At 43.2% G+C, this 15,680-nt stretch overlaps 1 protein-coding gene across 5 annotated transcripts in view; it reads right to left on the reverse strand.

Annotated features, from left to right (window-relative positions):
- Positions 1–15,680, reverse strand: part of rassf7a (Ras association domain family member 7a) — a 33,186-nt gene that overhangs the window by 14,726 nt on the left and 2,780 nt on the right. Inside the window, exons 2-3 of one of the 5 annotated variants that reach the window (XM_054620765.1) lie at positions 13,714–13,843; positions 13,209–13,291 (exon numbers count right to left, since the gene is read on the reverse strand). The exons of 1 other annotated variant lie outside the window; for it this stretch is intronic. The gene's annotated coding sequence lies outside the window, so the exon portion shown is untranslated. Of the gene's footprint in view, positions 1–6,570; positions 6,990–12,951; positions 12,971–13,208; positions 13,292–13,713; positions 13,844–15,680 lie in introns of those variants that run through there. 3 more of the 5 variants (XM_054620764.1, XM_054620768.1, XM_054620766.1) reach the window with 3 other exon arrangements.

The raw sequence follows: 15,680 nt of genomic DNA on the forward strand, positions 1-15,680 counted from the left end.
ATGCAAGAGAGCTCAATGACACAAACTGACATCATCCAAACACGGCTCAGTCCGTCACACCATGTGCTACAGAGATATACTAGACTAAAGTTTAGTCTTATGTGAAAGAAAGTTATTAATCCAGGACAGAGCAGGTGCACATTCTTGTGCAGGGGTTGGAAAGGTAATATTACAACAAAAATATGTGACTCCAACAGAGAGAAAACACATACTTAAAAGCTGAATGAATGTTTTCACAGATGAAAGAGAAGAATTCCACCCAGTGTCCTGCCAAGACATCAATCTGAGGTCACGGACATTACAAAGCACTTCCCAAAACTACTGCTATGGCTAATGTGAACCATTCACCTCTGGTTACGATTAGACTCAACTTTGAAACTGAAAGCAGACGTTCCTGACTGTGACGTTCTTTGAACAACTGCAAGGGAAGTTTGAGAGAAAACCGCAGGGCTGTACGGATTAACATGTTACTCCATTGCTAAGGTCAGCCTGCTATGCAAAACATCTCTTCTCACACAAACCTAATATTTACCTAGGGAGTTTCGACATACCAGGTCCTTGGAGACAGTGATACAGGTAAAAACACAGCCATGGAGCCGGAGAGACCGGGAGTCTGCATGTGTGTGTGTCAGACCTTCAGGTAACCTATGGCAGCATGTAAAGCCCTGCTACGGACTGATAAGATGTTGTCTTTTCGGCACCATAAAGGGGATTCATTCCACAAAAATGCTGTTGTTTGTGCTGCGATAAGGTCTAAACCGGGGGGGTTTGAACAGACTAGCAATGTGGAATGCACAATGTGTCATGAAACTCTGAATACTGTTATAAAAGCTTTTGTACTGAGAACATACTTCCCATCCATTTCAAGAATTGTACACAAGATTGTAGAGTCCTATTCTGAATAAACCACATCTTATAAGTGAAACATATTATTAGAACAGAGACTGGAGCCGAGATAAGAGGTTGGTTAATGAAAAAATAGAAATAACCCTCAGACTAAACACAAGGAAGAAATAAGATATCATAAGGGAACATGTATAAGGAGGAACAAAGGGACTATTACTAAAGGCGGACAGGCAGAGTGCATCTTTTCCCCACAGACATCAATGAAATGTGAGTGTTGTGTTTTTTTATATATGTTGGCAAGAGGATAAAACCACATTAAGGATGGTGTTAATGCAAATATGGCAGGATATTGTGGAATTTCTTCAACCCTAATGTTTATACCATAACAAAAGAAAACAAAACTCTTCAGTATCTTATTCTAGAATAGAGATGCCAAATTCCAAACTTTGACAAAAAAAAAAAAAAAAGGTAGAGCAAGCTTTGGTTTTAAATCACAAAGTATGAGCAAACAGAACTACAAATCTGACCAAAAAATTGGATGCACCATGTTGGTTGATACCTAAAAAGTATTGAGGGTTGATACCCAGCCCTAAATGTGCTCATTGACAATACAGAGAAAGTAAAGGGTGGAATCTGTTTTTGTTGCATGTTGATCACAAGGTTTAGGGTGGGCCTCTCAATAAGCCTGATTTACAGTCTGATGGGGAGGTGTCACACGGCTCCCTCTTTCCCTGTCATTACTCTGAGGAGAAGCAACGATCACGCCTATCATAGAAGTGGAAGGGGGAGGACGTATGGACAGTCAAGACGTGTAAGAAAAAGGTAGAAGGGCAGGATGCAGATTTATGGCTGATTCCCGGCATCCTAGGAACTCCTTCGGGACCAAGACGGTATCTTCCAGAAAGCTGCATTTCACTCCTCTGACTCCATATCACTTGGGGGATCTTTGGTATGGAAACACATGCATATACACACAGCTGAATACTGACAAGGCTGCTGTTGTTGAGTTTAATATGAGAGATAAGTCGGCTGCTCCTCGGGAACCACAAAGGGAGAGGAGGGGGAGTAAGGGTGATGAAGGGGAGGCTGGACAAGACAGCACAAAGACAAGCGTTTGTTAAAAAGTGAATATTCAAGAGCCGGCAGATGGACATGAACACCAAGCCTTGAATTTGTCAAAATGAAAACTGACAACACAATTACTAGAGATTGGTCGGTTTCGTAAAGACGATAACTGAGACCTTTTATTAAAAGGACCTGTTTCATGATGGAAGTTTACCGCATAATCTGGATAACTTTTCAATGTGAAACCTGGAGGACATCATGTACTGTTCATTTGAGTAAGAGCCTGGTTGTTTTACTCTGCCAAGGCACCCAGGCAACTCAGTAAACCTGCGTCTTGGAGCGGGTCCCAGGTCTGAGTCAAACATGGCACCTTAAACCGCAGAGAGGCGGGTAACCTGAAGCTGAGAGTACGTCTTATCTGCTGATCTTTATGGATGAAAAAAGTTTCCGCTTTGGACTCTTTATCACTGTTGTGGGAAGCATGGTGGTCGTGCGTGTACAATCATGTGCACATTAAGTGGCACAGATCTAAATGTAAAGATAGAAGATGTGCATGGGACACTTTAATACGGCTTTCATGTGTCATAGGATCACAGAATTTGGGTCATTCCTACAACCCCCATCCTTAATACGGTCACATGCTTCCAACTCATCATGCCTTGGTTATGCACCTACATTCAAAACAAAGCAGCATGTTAAATTATAATTACTAATGCTTTTATATTTAGAAAATGTATAATATGATCTTTCAGGACATCCTACAATGTAAACTGAAAGTTGTCAGAGAGAACCTGGGGAAGATTTTATATTTATGTATTTGTATTTATTGCTAATGTACTTTTGTCAAATAAATATGTGAAATTATTGCAGTTCTGGTTCTTGCCAAGCCCTGCTGCATATGTGCACTTCTGCTCATCATTGTGCGTTGTGTACCAGAAGCTGCCATCTTCCCCTTTGCTTGTTTTGCTTCTAATGTGCTTGATCAAACACATCTACATTCAATGACAGGTCTAACGACAAGCCTCTCAGCGTGAGGGACGAATCTGTCAAATCCACCTGCCTCTCTCTCCTCTCCCGTCTGTTGATTTAGTATCTCCGAGCCCAGAGGCAGACATTTTCTCTTTCTTGCTGGCGTCTTGACCCCCCTCTTGGCCCTGTCCGGGGCCCTTGGCTGAGGCACCATGTTATTTACTGCCCAGAGAGCTCTGTGTGCAGAGAGTCGACACGGCATGGCTGGTTGAGCAGGGGAGCAACCTGCTGCTCACTCTCACGCACACACACACATCCACGGATGCGCACAAACACACTCACACAGTCACATGACCATCCCAGGGGGCTGGCAGAGATGTTTACCCGCGCTACAATCACTACGGTAGAATTGAGAGCCATGGACAGAGGGACAAACAGACACAGACGTCTAAAACCCCGGCAACTACAACCTGCCAGAGGTTTCAGTCTGTTACGAAAGGACAGGAAATGTGAAGCTTTGGGTTTGATGACGTGACAGAGCAAACACCCACGAAGGCTTAAGTTCAAACTGACAGGACATGACAGCATTCACTCAGGTGAACTTTACACACAGCTGGACTCATTTGGGAATGGGAACATATCCCGAGGAAGACTAACTCTTTGAGGACACACTTAGATTAATCTAACCTCTGACCTGCACATGTTGGATGACTGGAGAAAGATTCAGACTATGGATGTTTGTGCCGCTCAATTAACTAACATTTTTCCAACAACATTCCCTAAAAAGGTTGAGTGAAAACAAAAACAAGTAGAATGGCTTTCAGTTGGCAAAAATCCATTCCCTTAGGTATTTGTTTCTCAAAACCTCCAGCTGGGATCAGAAACGCTAACATGCTTGTTGCTGATCCGTCCAAAAATTCTGCAATTTTAAAACATAACAATGTGTTCTCAAGTGCTCTCGAAAGGTTCACGTCTTAAGATCTAAAAGCGGAACTGCGGTGAAATTCTTTCTCCAATCCCCCCCCTCCCTCTCAGTAATTATAGCCTCCAAGCTGACAAACTACAGGTCTGTTGTGTTTGTCTTTACCTCCTCAGATATGACAGGTGAAGTAAGGCCTGTGTGTGTGTGTGCTCGGCTGTGTGCCAGTCTCCTTCTGGTTCTGCTGGCCAAGTACATAATACCCTTCCTGGTACAACAAATGGCACCTGGGGACTGAAGGGAACAGTCGTATTTCTTAAAAAATGTACTCTCCGGAAAATACGAGACGGAAGATATTTTCTTTGCATCACTGAGACTTTGTAAGTTTGTACAACCGGATGAGTACAGCATCCCGCACAAGAAAAACAGAATGTTCCCCTTTATGAAATCCTGTGGGAAAAGTGTGCCTTCATAAACTTGGTAAGGATGATTAATTTAGAGGATTACAGATGATTTGATAAATTGAAAACTGGGTTGACTTTGGATAGAAACGTAGGGGTGTAAGGGAAGATGAGGGAGCCGGGTGTGAGGAAGTGAATGTGATGCAAGGAGGACTGGGATCAATCTTTTATCACTGCAGTGTGCTTTCATCCCTAATGGATCCGACATGAGCAGAGCACGGCACTACCTTCCGTTACATTGCACAGGCAGGGGGAAGGACGCACGGAAAGAACCAGAGGTAGAAAGAGTGGTTGACGGAGCAACACGTGAGAAAGAAAGAGACAGAGGGAGGGAGAAAGTGGTTCAAACCGCCCTCCCAAAAAATGATCACAATCCAAAACATGCAAACATATTATTTCGCTGACGTGCTGTCATAGCGTTTCCAATTACTTTTGGCCCTGAGTGCATCTGCAGGAGTTGGGGGGGGGAAACACTCCTGATAAGGACGGCAAGAAGTTAAGTCTCTTCACAGCATGAAGAATGACTTTGAAAATTCCCATCAAGAATCCCATGCGATATCTCGGTGTGCATGGGTGGACTTTCGTTTTTTTGCCATGGGAGAAGAGTGACAGACAGACACACTGACAGGGACACAGACAGACAGACAGACAGACAGACAGACAGACAGACAGACAGACAGACAGACAGACAGACAGACAGACAGACTATTTTAGTAAACGAGGGGAGCCCATCTGTGTATTCGAGCAGTGAAAGAGCAGTAAAAATAACATTGCGGAGAACAAGGCACGACGGCTCTCAGAGGACACTCGGCTCTCTCCATGCTGAACGGGCTCATTCATGTGATAGAAAAATGAGAAATATAGGCAGTGAGGGAGACACAAAGGGAAGGAGATAGAAAAGGAGTGCTAACTAAACAAGGCTTGAAAGAAAGCTGAAAGTTGTATAATGCTGCCAACCACGTCTTTATTCTGCCATCTGATAGTTGCTTTAGGAATTATATTTTTAGTGCCTCAAAGAGAGGGGACATTTAGCAACATATTATATCACCACTTCTCTGCTTTCCATCAAGTAGCTGAAGCAAACATGCTAAACTTTCTACATTTTACTGGTTCAAAGTATAAATGTCCTATACTTCAGACTACTGTTTTCTTAGGGAGCGTGTGGTATGCAGAGTCAGTATCAGCACCTGACACAGTTAAATGAGCAAACAAGGATCACCAAGAGCAGGTACATATAACTGAAAGAGAGGTAGAAACTGAATGGGGATGATAGAATACAATTAAATGAATGTGAGCCAAGTGAAAGCTATGATATATGCTTAAATCAAAGTTGTCCATTTGGTTTCCTTCCTCTATAACAATGTATTATGATGACGTTATATCTCTGGAACCCAGTTCATCGTGTGAAACACACCAACAGAGATAACACATGAAGTATAACCGTGTAACTCCCACAGTCAGTCAGGAACAAAAATAATCACCTCCCCCGGGGTGGTGAGGGGTTTCCAATCGATGGCCCCAATTGGATAACAAACACAGACTTCTAATGAGCTCCAAGTTTCTACTATCTGACACGTACCATGCCGGCAAATGTTAAATAAGATGCAAGCCACGCATAACGCAGAGTCAATGTTTAAATAGGGCTTAGAGTGGTTTTGTGCAGTAGTGTTGGCAGTTGAGATGTGTAGCAGACAGCTAAATGAGGTAGGAACATGCAGCGAGTGAGCTGAACTCTGCTCATGCCCTCCATAAATGTGTCGTTAATCCTACGGTGGTAGAAGAAACAGCCTGTCTGACAGTAGAACTGTGCAAGAGAAAGCCTGCACTTTTCTCGTAGTCCAACAAACGTGTACACAAAAAACATGCACATAGCGGCCGGCTCTCTGACTCACACTGGGAGTAATCCAAATGCAAAGAGAAAAACACACACAAAAAAAAAAGGGGAACAAAAACGAGTGCCCAAAGAGTGGAGTTTCACCCAAACAGGTTTGGGTCCTTTTTTTTTTTTTTTTTTTAACAGAAATACTTGGGTGGCGGGTCTGGTGTCAACAGGTACATGTAACGACACAGTTCAGCTCCCCGAAGACATAACATGAGATTCTCTTTGTTTCTCTGCCAATCACAAAAAAAATATCCACACACAAGCTCAGACTTATAATAGAACCCTGTAAATGCAGGCTTTAAACATACAGCAAAGTCAAAGCCAAAGACAGATCGTCTGACTTCTGAGAAACTTCCCCAACGCTGAAATAAAAAAAAAAGGCAAGGACACATTCAAACAATCTCCCAAAAGAAAGCTCTAACACTCACCAAGTGAGAGGATCTTCTCCTTCTCTTCTGTGTCTTTAATTCCTCTCTCTGTTTTTGACTCTCTCTGTCTCTTTTGCTCACTCGGGGGAAATCCTTCACTTCTGACGGAGCAGCAGAGCCGGTTGTGCGGCCGTATGTGTGTGAGGAAGCGAGTGAACGAAGGTGAGTGTGTTAGAGGAGTGTGCGAGTCCAGAGTCCGGAGGTCGGAGGCAGTCTGACGTGGTCGCGGAGAGATAGAAAGGATGTCGCGACTTCTCCGCTCTGTCTTACTGCCTTCTCCTCGCTCGCTGCCTCAGGAATGCACTTCTCCTGGGTGTCCTTACCACAGCCAAGATCTGAGAGACTGCTAGGGATCTCTCTCTCTCTCTCTCTCTCTCTCTCTCTCTGTCTACACCCCTCCTCCTTCTCTCTGTCTCTCACCCACACAGAAACACCAGTCACTCCTCTCTCACTCTTGTTCTCCCCACCCTTTCTTTCCAGGCTGACAGATCAGGTACCTCCCACTTTTTTCAGGTAGTTGAAAGCGTGCTTCTGGCTTTGTCGTTTTCGCTCTGTATCAATTTCCTCAGTTATTTTCTATGCGTTCCTCATTCTCCGATGACACAAAGGGCTGCTCTATAAGATGGCGATAACAGAGATAAGAGCAGAATAAACTTGAACTCTTTGCATGCATGTTAATTTACATACGAGTCTACTGTTTGTACAATCTATGACCTGAGGCATAGACATCCACCCTCCGGCCTCCAGTCACATGAACAGCTGATTACACAAATTAGTGTCAGGTGATTTTTTCTTCCTTTTCCTGGAATGAGGTCATAGTCCGGCAGACCAGGTGCAATTGGAGAGTCTGCGTGTGTGTCTGTGTTTGAGTTGGATAATGCCCTGTGGGAAAATGAGAGGATGAAGCAACCTAAATCTGACAACCCTGTACCAGAGCGACATATGTACAAAATAAAAGCCTAATCAATTATTGCTACTTAACATTCAATCATAAAACAATGCCACAATCCGGAAGCTTCTGTCTCCACAGCCCCCTCCCACACACAAACACAGAGCTAAGACATGCGTGGCCAATGGGTCAGGCAGAATGTGTAGGAGCAACTTAGCATGAGCCGACTCCTGTTTTTCTATTGAAACCCCTCCTCTCTCTATCATCACATCTCCCTGAATCTTAGATTTGAGCCATTATCAGCCTCTTTTCGATTTCACCCTTACCATCCCCCGTAAACCTGAAACTACAGACTCGCCACTCAAAATGGACCCGATACCAAACAGATCTTCTAAATGTAAAAAAAAAAAAAGTTAGAATGTACTGTCCCTATAGAAAATAACAAATTAGCTATACCTAGATACAGAATAGAGTAAAACACTAAATATTAAAAAATATTAGCCCGCAGACTAAATGACAAAGACAAGTAAACCCATAAATAAGCATACAGCAAAGTAAACGTCTGCTGTTATCAGCGGCTACTGTAAGATTGCAATGTATCAGACTGTCAGATTAGAAAATGAAAATGCCCCTGGATAAGAAAAAAAGCCTTGAACCTGAAAGGTATCAGGGATATTAAATTAAGATATTTAAGCACCTTTAAAGACGACATCAATATGAGATCTGATTGCTTTTTAAACACACTGACCAAGATATGTTTTGAGCGGGACGGTTTACAGCTAAGAAATATTTTTGTCGCCTTTTTTTCTGGTGGATAAACTATGATATATATCCCGGTCTGTAAACTAACTGAAAAATATCTTTGGCACTCCATCTTTGATAAGCCAATATCGGTCATTTGAACCCAAAATTCACAAATCTTTCTGGTCAATGTGTTATTTGTTCTGCAACCATGGCTACTTATGTCTGAGAATTTTTGACCATACAAATATAACTTTAATTTGTAATTAAATTTTTTTGTATTTATTTGTAATAAATACTAAAACAAATGCACTAAATGTGTTAGAACTCAGTGGCAGAAAAACAACCACAATACCCACTTCATCACTGTGTTTACTTTGCCTTTATCTGACCTCAGATTGTATTCTGATCAGTCTAATGAGGACATGCTGTCACAGCGCCTAATAACCAGCGAGCACATTGTATAAAGCAGATGTTCCCAAAATAGACATCTTGAATTAATTGCATTAATTTGAGGAATTAAATCATGCAAACCAAAGACCACTGTGTAGAATGCTGTAGCTGTTAGCCAGGATGAGTCACAGAGGCCCGCTAAGAGTCCATTCACATCCATGTGAACTGTTTTTACTGATCGGCCTATAACGCAACAAAGCTTTTGGCACATTTAAGAGCTGTGTTGTCTGACAAATCACTTGAACCACACTGGTGGGGGGGGAGCCTCCTGAGGCATTGCTTAGGTACTAGAGGCCACAGTGAGAAAAGGCCGAGGTGCCAAGGAGGAGTGACATTTTAAAAGCAGCAGAGGAGTAAGTACACTTTATGGATCCGGACTGACTATTACCCTTCAGTGTTCATGTGTTTGTCCATCATCAGACCAACACAAGTTAATTTGTCAAGGGCGTTTTTTTGTAATCCATGACTAAGCAGTGGTTAACATGTGGTGAGTCCTCCTTATCTGTTTGGACGTCTGAAGATGGAGAGACAACGGGGCTGAAATCAGAATGGTGGGTGAGGGTATTGTAATGTGATGTGGAGGATTATCAGTCCAAAAGCCTCCCAGTCTTCTCTGACACCTTCCAGGCATTCCTCAGGGCACCTCCCACCGCTGCGCCTCCCTCATCCCACCCTCCCCTGTCAAGCCCCACATATCATCCCTCTTTTTTCTGCGTGACTCAAACATTCTTGCAACCCCCTTTCCCCCTCCTCCTCCTCCTCCTCCAACCCTCCCTCTGCATTCAGCAAAGAAAGCTTAAGAAAACAAAGCGATGTCTAAACAGCCTTTAAAAACCTGCGCTTTAAGAAGGAATCCTCCCCAACTTGTTTACCATTTGTCTCTGATGCGTAGAGGCAGAAAATGCACCCAGCTCCAAACTCTGAACAGCTACTTGACTGCTTTCAATCTTCACCTACTACAAAGTTAATACCTCAACAAGTGATAGTAGATATAAATTTGTCCAAAAGAAGGTGGGGAGCCTGCCATAACTCAACTCAGACGAGACAGGAAGATGGCTCTCAGGCTGAGAAATATACTGGTTGGGTCTGGCAGCAGTTCAATAGGTTCTGTGAAGGGGAGCAGAGTGAGAGGAATACATGCTGATAGTGTCTTTGTTGGCCATTATTCACCAAGAATGAATAGCATTAAGTTGGTTCCACCACTCACCCCTTCCCATATTCCCTGTTGAAGCCCCTACGCCTCTCTCTCTATTTATTCAGCCTTTCACTAAAAACAGACTTCAACAGGTGGACAACAGGTCGGTCAAGACTAAAGCCTGGACAGTGAATGGAATGAGAGCAGACCACGCTAGCTCTTTTTTTAGAAGCCCAAGCAAGTTACAAAATCCTGAACCTTTGTTGACACCGGTGTTCATACTCATGGCAAGCATCGCAAGGTAGTAATGTTCTGTTTTTGCCAAACATGCCTAAGTATAGCATCGCTGTCTCATTATGGTCTGGACAGCGTTGTTGTGCCAGTAGTGAAGCTATGTCCTGTGTATCATTATGACAAGCGAGATTGGCTTTCACCAGAGAAGGTAATTGCACTGTTGAGACGTAAATATAGGACATCCCAAGCCAAGAACTGACAAAGACTTTTGTTTTTATCCAAGAAAACCTGGCTCAGAAGATGATTCGTGTTTTGGAAGCAAGTGCATGTCACCATATCATCTCCTTACAAACAACAACAGCTGTACTGAAAAAACATGGCCGATGTGAACCTGAGGACAAAGAGATGACAGGGGAGTACAAAGCGAAAAAGGATCAACATATACACTGCAGCTAAACAAACTTTGCATTCCTCCAAGCACATAAAAAGAAAAGAAAATACCTTTTTTTTTTTTAATGCTCTTCAGATCTCACTCACAAAGCACTCCATTGGCTTTTAGCAGCTTCCAAGTTGTCAGGATTTTGGCCGCACTCTTTTTATTCAGAACTGGTCCAGACTGGCTCAGGACTAAGTAACCACCATTCAAAAAGAAAGTCTACCTCTGACATGCACTCAAGTTGAATTTTTTGAGGGACTTTATGAAAATGTTCTTTTAGAGAGGAAAAACATTTGGACCTAATTAATAAGCTGCAACATTGTCCTTCAATATTTTCAAATGGACATGTTGGAAGTAGCTAACTAGTGCCTCAGAGTGTCTCATCTCCTTCCTTTATTCCCTCTAGGCCAGTTTGTTTTCATCATATACTTCTACAGTAGATGTATAGTCAATCTATGTCTTCTGAGATAAAACTGTACCATTAGTGTCACACTGTGCTGTTCCTATCAATAAATGGAGATTGGTTGCAGCCTAGTGGTACTTAGAGGAAGCTGTGACTGTCTTAGGGCCTTCAACTTTTCACTCATGCACAAAGTTGGATGGGATGTTGCCGTTCAGCCTCGTCATTCGTCTCTGTGTCTTTCCCATGTAAGAAATGCAAGTGAGCCAGGGAACAAAAGACGGGCAAAGTCAACAAGACGCTACTGCCAGTGGCCTCCGTACAAGCCTCAGGTCCTGGCTGAGCTGAGGATTTCTCCGGACAGAAGGGGGACCCAACCCACGGGCTACAACCCCGGTCAAAGCACGCCATGTGCACTGAGAGATCGAGGAAACAAAGAGAGAGGCAAGATGAGATATTGGCCTGCGTGGGGGTTGGAACTGCTGATTTAATGATGATCTCAGTGAAAAACAAAAGCTAGTGGAGGGGGGGGCACTGGATGCACAGGAAATGCTAAGTTAGAGACAGGGGAGCCATCAGGTGGGAGCAGGTCAGGGGTCGGAGGTGAACAAAAGCTTTGTAAGCCTCACACAGAGCGAGGGAGAGGCCGCTGGACGCACTACTGAAGCCCCGTCTGTCTGTCTACACGCCTGCGCCTGGAGTTTGTTTGTCTGACAATGTTTTCTTACATCCATTTGTCTAAGTGAGACATCTAACTGCTTCCCCATTTGTCCTCCATATAGACTCAGATGTCAACCTCACTTTTCGGTCCATTTAGTCAAAACACTGTTTACAATACTCCTCTATTCCACTCTCAGTGTCTGGGGGAAAGGGCTATCCAAACACCTGCATGGAAAAACAGCATTTAAAAGCTTTCTCTGCACCGGGGCTGTCATCTCTTTCCCTCAGTGGCTTTACTGGATCAAAGGAAAGCTTTAGCTGTGTTATAGCAGGGAAGTCTTTTGTAGCTACAATTATGACCCATAAGTGCACACACACAGACACACACACACACACGGAGAAATGTAAGCACGCATGCATACAGACAAAGACATGATGACACCGGTGCATAATAAAGTTCTCTAATCACACCATTCTAACAACAGACTTTTCAGTTCTGAGCAGAGGATTAATGCAAAAAAGGATTCGACAGGACTTCAAGTACAGACACTTGAAGACCTGTTGAATTTTAACGAGGCTGGTGAGATTAATTCTCGCCATCTTTACCGGGATGGTAGAGGGTCTGAGTGTGTGCTGGCGTGGGCATGTGCATGAGACTGAATTAATTAGTGTGTGTGTGTGTGTGTGTGTGTGTGTGTGTCGGTGGACACGCCAGATTACTAATCAGCGCTTAGACAAAGGCCATATGCGTGCAAGTCTGTTCATCTCTCCCACACATCTCCCACATACTCCCCTCCACGTCTGCGTAAAAACCCTATCAGCAGGAATGTTAGGACTGTCGGGTCAGCAGTGGTGACATCATGGCAGCCTGTCAGAAGCAACAACAAGGCCTCAGCGCCAGTTTCCTCCCGCTTGCATCAGCTGCGCGATACCAGGCCGTGGATCAATGACACACGCTCTAGCACCGCATCCTGCTCGCTCCATGAGTCTTCAAACATTCAATACAGACAAGCAATTGGGATATCTAAAACATCATACTGCTTGAGGGCTTTAATGAGGCTCCAGATTTTTTACCTGCATGAGGTGGTCTTCTAAGGTCAACAGCCAGACAAAAATGGCTTTGTTGTTAACAAAGGGACAAGAGTATAGCCTGAGGGGAGGCTAACTAGGTGATGAAAAGTATGCGGATGGAGGGACCACTTAAGGCCATGCAGCTTTATACATTCAGTAGTTAAATAAGCATCAAAAATCAGTAAACCTAACCACCATGTATGATTACATTATTCTGCCACTGACAAACTCTCCTTTCATGTGTCCGCTGTCTATGTGAGGGGTCAAGTGTCAGCTATAACAGATGCCACTGTGTGTGTATGAGAGCGTGAGCGTGTGCGTGTGCGTGCAAAGGATCCTTCAGGTCATCAGATAAAGTGCACCTGAGGGAGGGGCAGGTGCCCGTTTTCAGTGTTGCCACGGTAACCCAACACAGACGCGACCACCTGGTTGGTGGAGCCCGACAAGGGTGTGCGGAGAGGGCACCACTTCAGGACGGTAACCATGCCAGAAAATCCTCACAAAGTGGCCCACCACTCCTAAACACAACACATACTGTGTTTGTGCCCTGACGGGCGGAGCAGAGAGCTGACACAGCTGTTGAATCTTTCATGGAACATAAAAAAGGAACAAGGCCTACCGTGCAGCTCTTGTTACAGCGGAGAAATAACTTTGGCCCATCGTGCCCGAGTTATCAACACATGGTTTAAGTCAAGGTCTATCCTGTTGGACATTTAAAAAAGTCATCCCAAGTCAACCGTGGAGCAATACCATGACAAATGTATGCGATCTGCACACACGGTTCTTAGTAATCACAGTGCACAATCATTCTGATGCTGAAAAATATTTCTGACAGATTCATCATCAGTTTACATCACTTAATCTTATAACATATGGCCACAATGCTAAGCATGCATTTTTCTAAACATGTTTTCTGCAGGTGTCACATAAACAAAGACTAACTTATACTTCACTTTAAATCAATAAGTCATTGTTTAATCAAGGACAAGTATGTCCTTTACTTTGTATGACTCCTGCGGTATTGAAAACGAATCTATCCACAAGTAGAAAAGAAACAAAAAGTGTAAACTCTGTTGAAAAAGAACTCTTAACTCTGAGTAGACAAGGCCATTTGTTTCACTCACCTCCTGCAGATTAATGGTCTCTGTGACTGCCCGCCCGATGAAAAAGAAGAAGAGGGAGAGGAGGAAGAGCAACACAACCCCGTCACCGTCTGTGTGTGTCGTGCTCACGGGCTACCTGATCCACCACAGCCTGTGAAAGAGACAGAGTGACAGAGAGAGACCGGCTCAGAGCAATGCACAGAGGAGGGGGGGGGGCAGCTGCAGAGAAAAGTGAAGTGGTGCCGCCATTCCCCGTCACCCGGGAAACCAACGCTCTTTCAAAGAAAATCGACCAATGGCGAACACCGGCAATTGTGTTCAGACAAAAAGTCACATGACTGCCCAAAACACCACTCCCTATACACGGAGTGAGAAGGGAAGGAAATAAAAGAAGTATGGTGTTGGGAGGTGGGAGGTGGAGGGTGATAAAGAGGGGGGATATAAAGAGGGGAGGACAGAATGAAGAATAAAAAATTGAGAAATAGAGGTAAAGTGGTATATGTAAATCACCCCCAAATCAAAATCCATAATGTCTGCAAGAAAGAACAAACCACCTCATCCTGCTCACAGTCCTATCTCCACTGCAGCTTTCTACCAAACTTTATCCTATTCCTGTTTGCTAGGAACAAAGCTGGGCGGCCCAGTGTGAAACTAATGGGGCAGCTTTATCTCCAGCTGGCACACTCAGACATTACCTATCTACTTCCATATTAGGCTATTTATATACAGAGCGTAGAAAACATTCAAAGTTCCTCCCTACACTCTGTTCAACCCATAAAGTATCGACCATCACTAAATAACTAAAATAACTTTTTAAAGTTAGCTTCTTACCTTTGTGACAGTTTATTTATCACTGAAGTGAATTTATGTTGTAAAATCAATAAGGAATCACAAGTTCTTTTATATGTTTGAGTAACCCTACTTGTTATCATCAGATAATCCTGTTAGATGCTAGAACTCGTTCGTATTATAACAGACCAATGAACTGTGATCATTTGTTTCTATGTAGGTTGTTGTTTTATATATATTTTTTTTTAGTTAGTGGGGACATTTTTTAAAGTTAGGCTGACAACAGAAATGCAGTAAAGAAAATCTAATTAATTGAATCTAATATAACTATTGCAAAAGTATTTATCTCCAGGTCTTTAAAAAACATATTGACACATTCCCAATACATGTCAAAAACAGCTGGATTTGGAAACCGTTGGGTTTTATGCTGCAGAGATGAAGCGCACTAAAGAAGAAAATACAACAGAAATCTGTTCATGACAACCCAATACATTTATATCTATATATTTATTTCATATATTTTGTTTTACAAAGTTAAGAAGGCAATGTTTAACTCAAGCCTGATGTTGCTTTACACATAGCAGATAAAATGCTTTATGCCTTCAGACAAGCCCTTTGCAAAGCAGAGTGGCCGACAGAAGCCATCAGAGCCACATCATCTGCAACAAGCAGCGATGCAGAAATCCCTTTTCCAGTTGACTTGTTTGATTGAATATAAGCAGACGGGTGAAGAGAGACCTGAAAATGCTTATGCATATTGAAAGTTATTTTCTCATGTTATCCCCTATAGAGTGCTGCTAAAACCTAGAAATGAGTTGGCATGTTTGCACTTCCGGTTCCCTCATTTCAAAGTTTAGTTGAAGGGAACCAATGCAAGAGAGTAACTTCCAGATTGGACTACAAAAATACATCATCCTTGCAGCACTCTATTAATCTTTGCACCCCTAAAATCATCCTACGACCCTTTGGCTGATCCTACTCAGTTTGAGAACCAGGTTAGTGTCATCTTTAAGCATCCTGAACAAGGAGAGAAATATTTAAACATTTTATTTTAGCTATTTGCGCCCCCCCAAGTCACAAAATCATAATAATCCCTTTGAATGTGCAGTGTATCATGTTTTAACTATCCATACTGGCATCTGTCCAGGGTAGTAAACTAAATTGCAGTGAGGCTAGCCAGCGTACATTCCCAACAGAAC

This window comes from Anoplopoma fimbria, chromosome 19 (assembly GCF_027596085.1).
Source record: "Anoplopoma fimbria isolate UVic2021 breed Golden Eagle Sablefish chromosome 19, Afim_UVic_2022, whole genome shotgun sequence".
NCBI lineage: Eukaryota > Metazoa > Chordata > Actinopteri > Perciformes > Anoplopomatidae > Anoplopoma > Anoplopoma fimbria.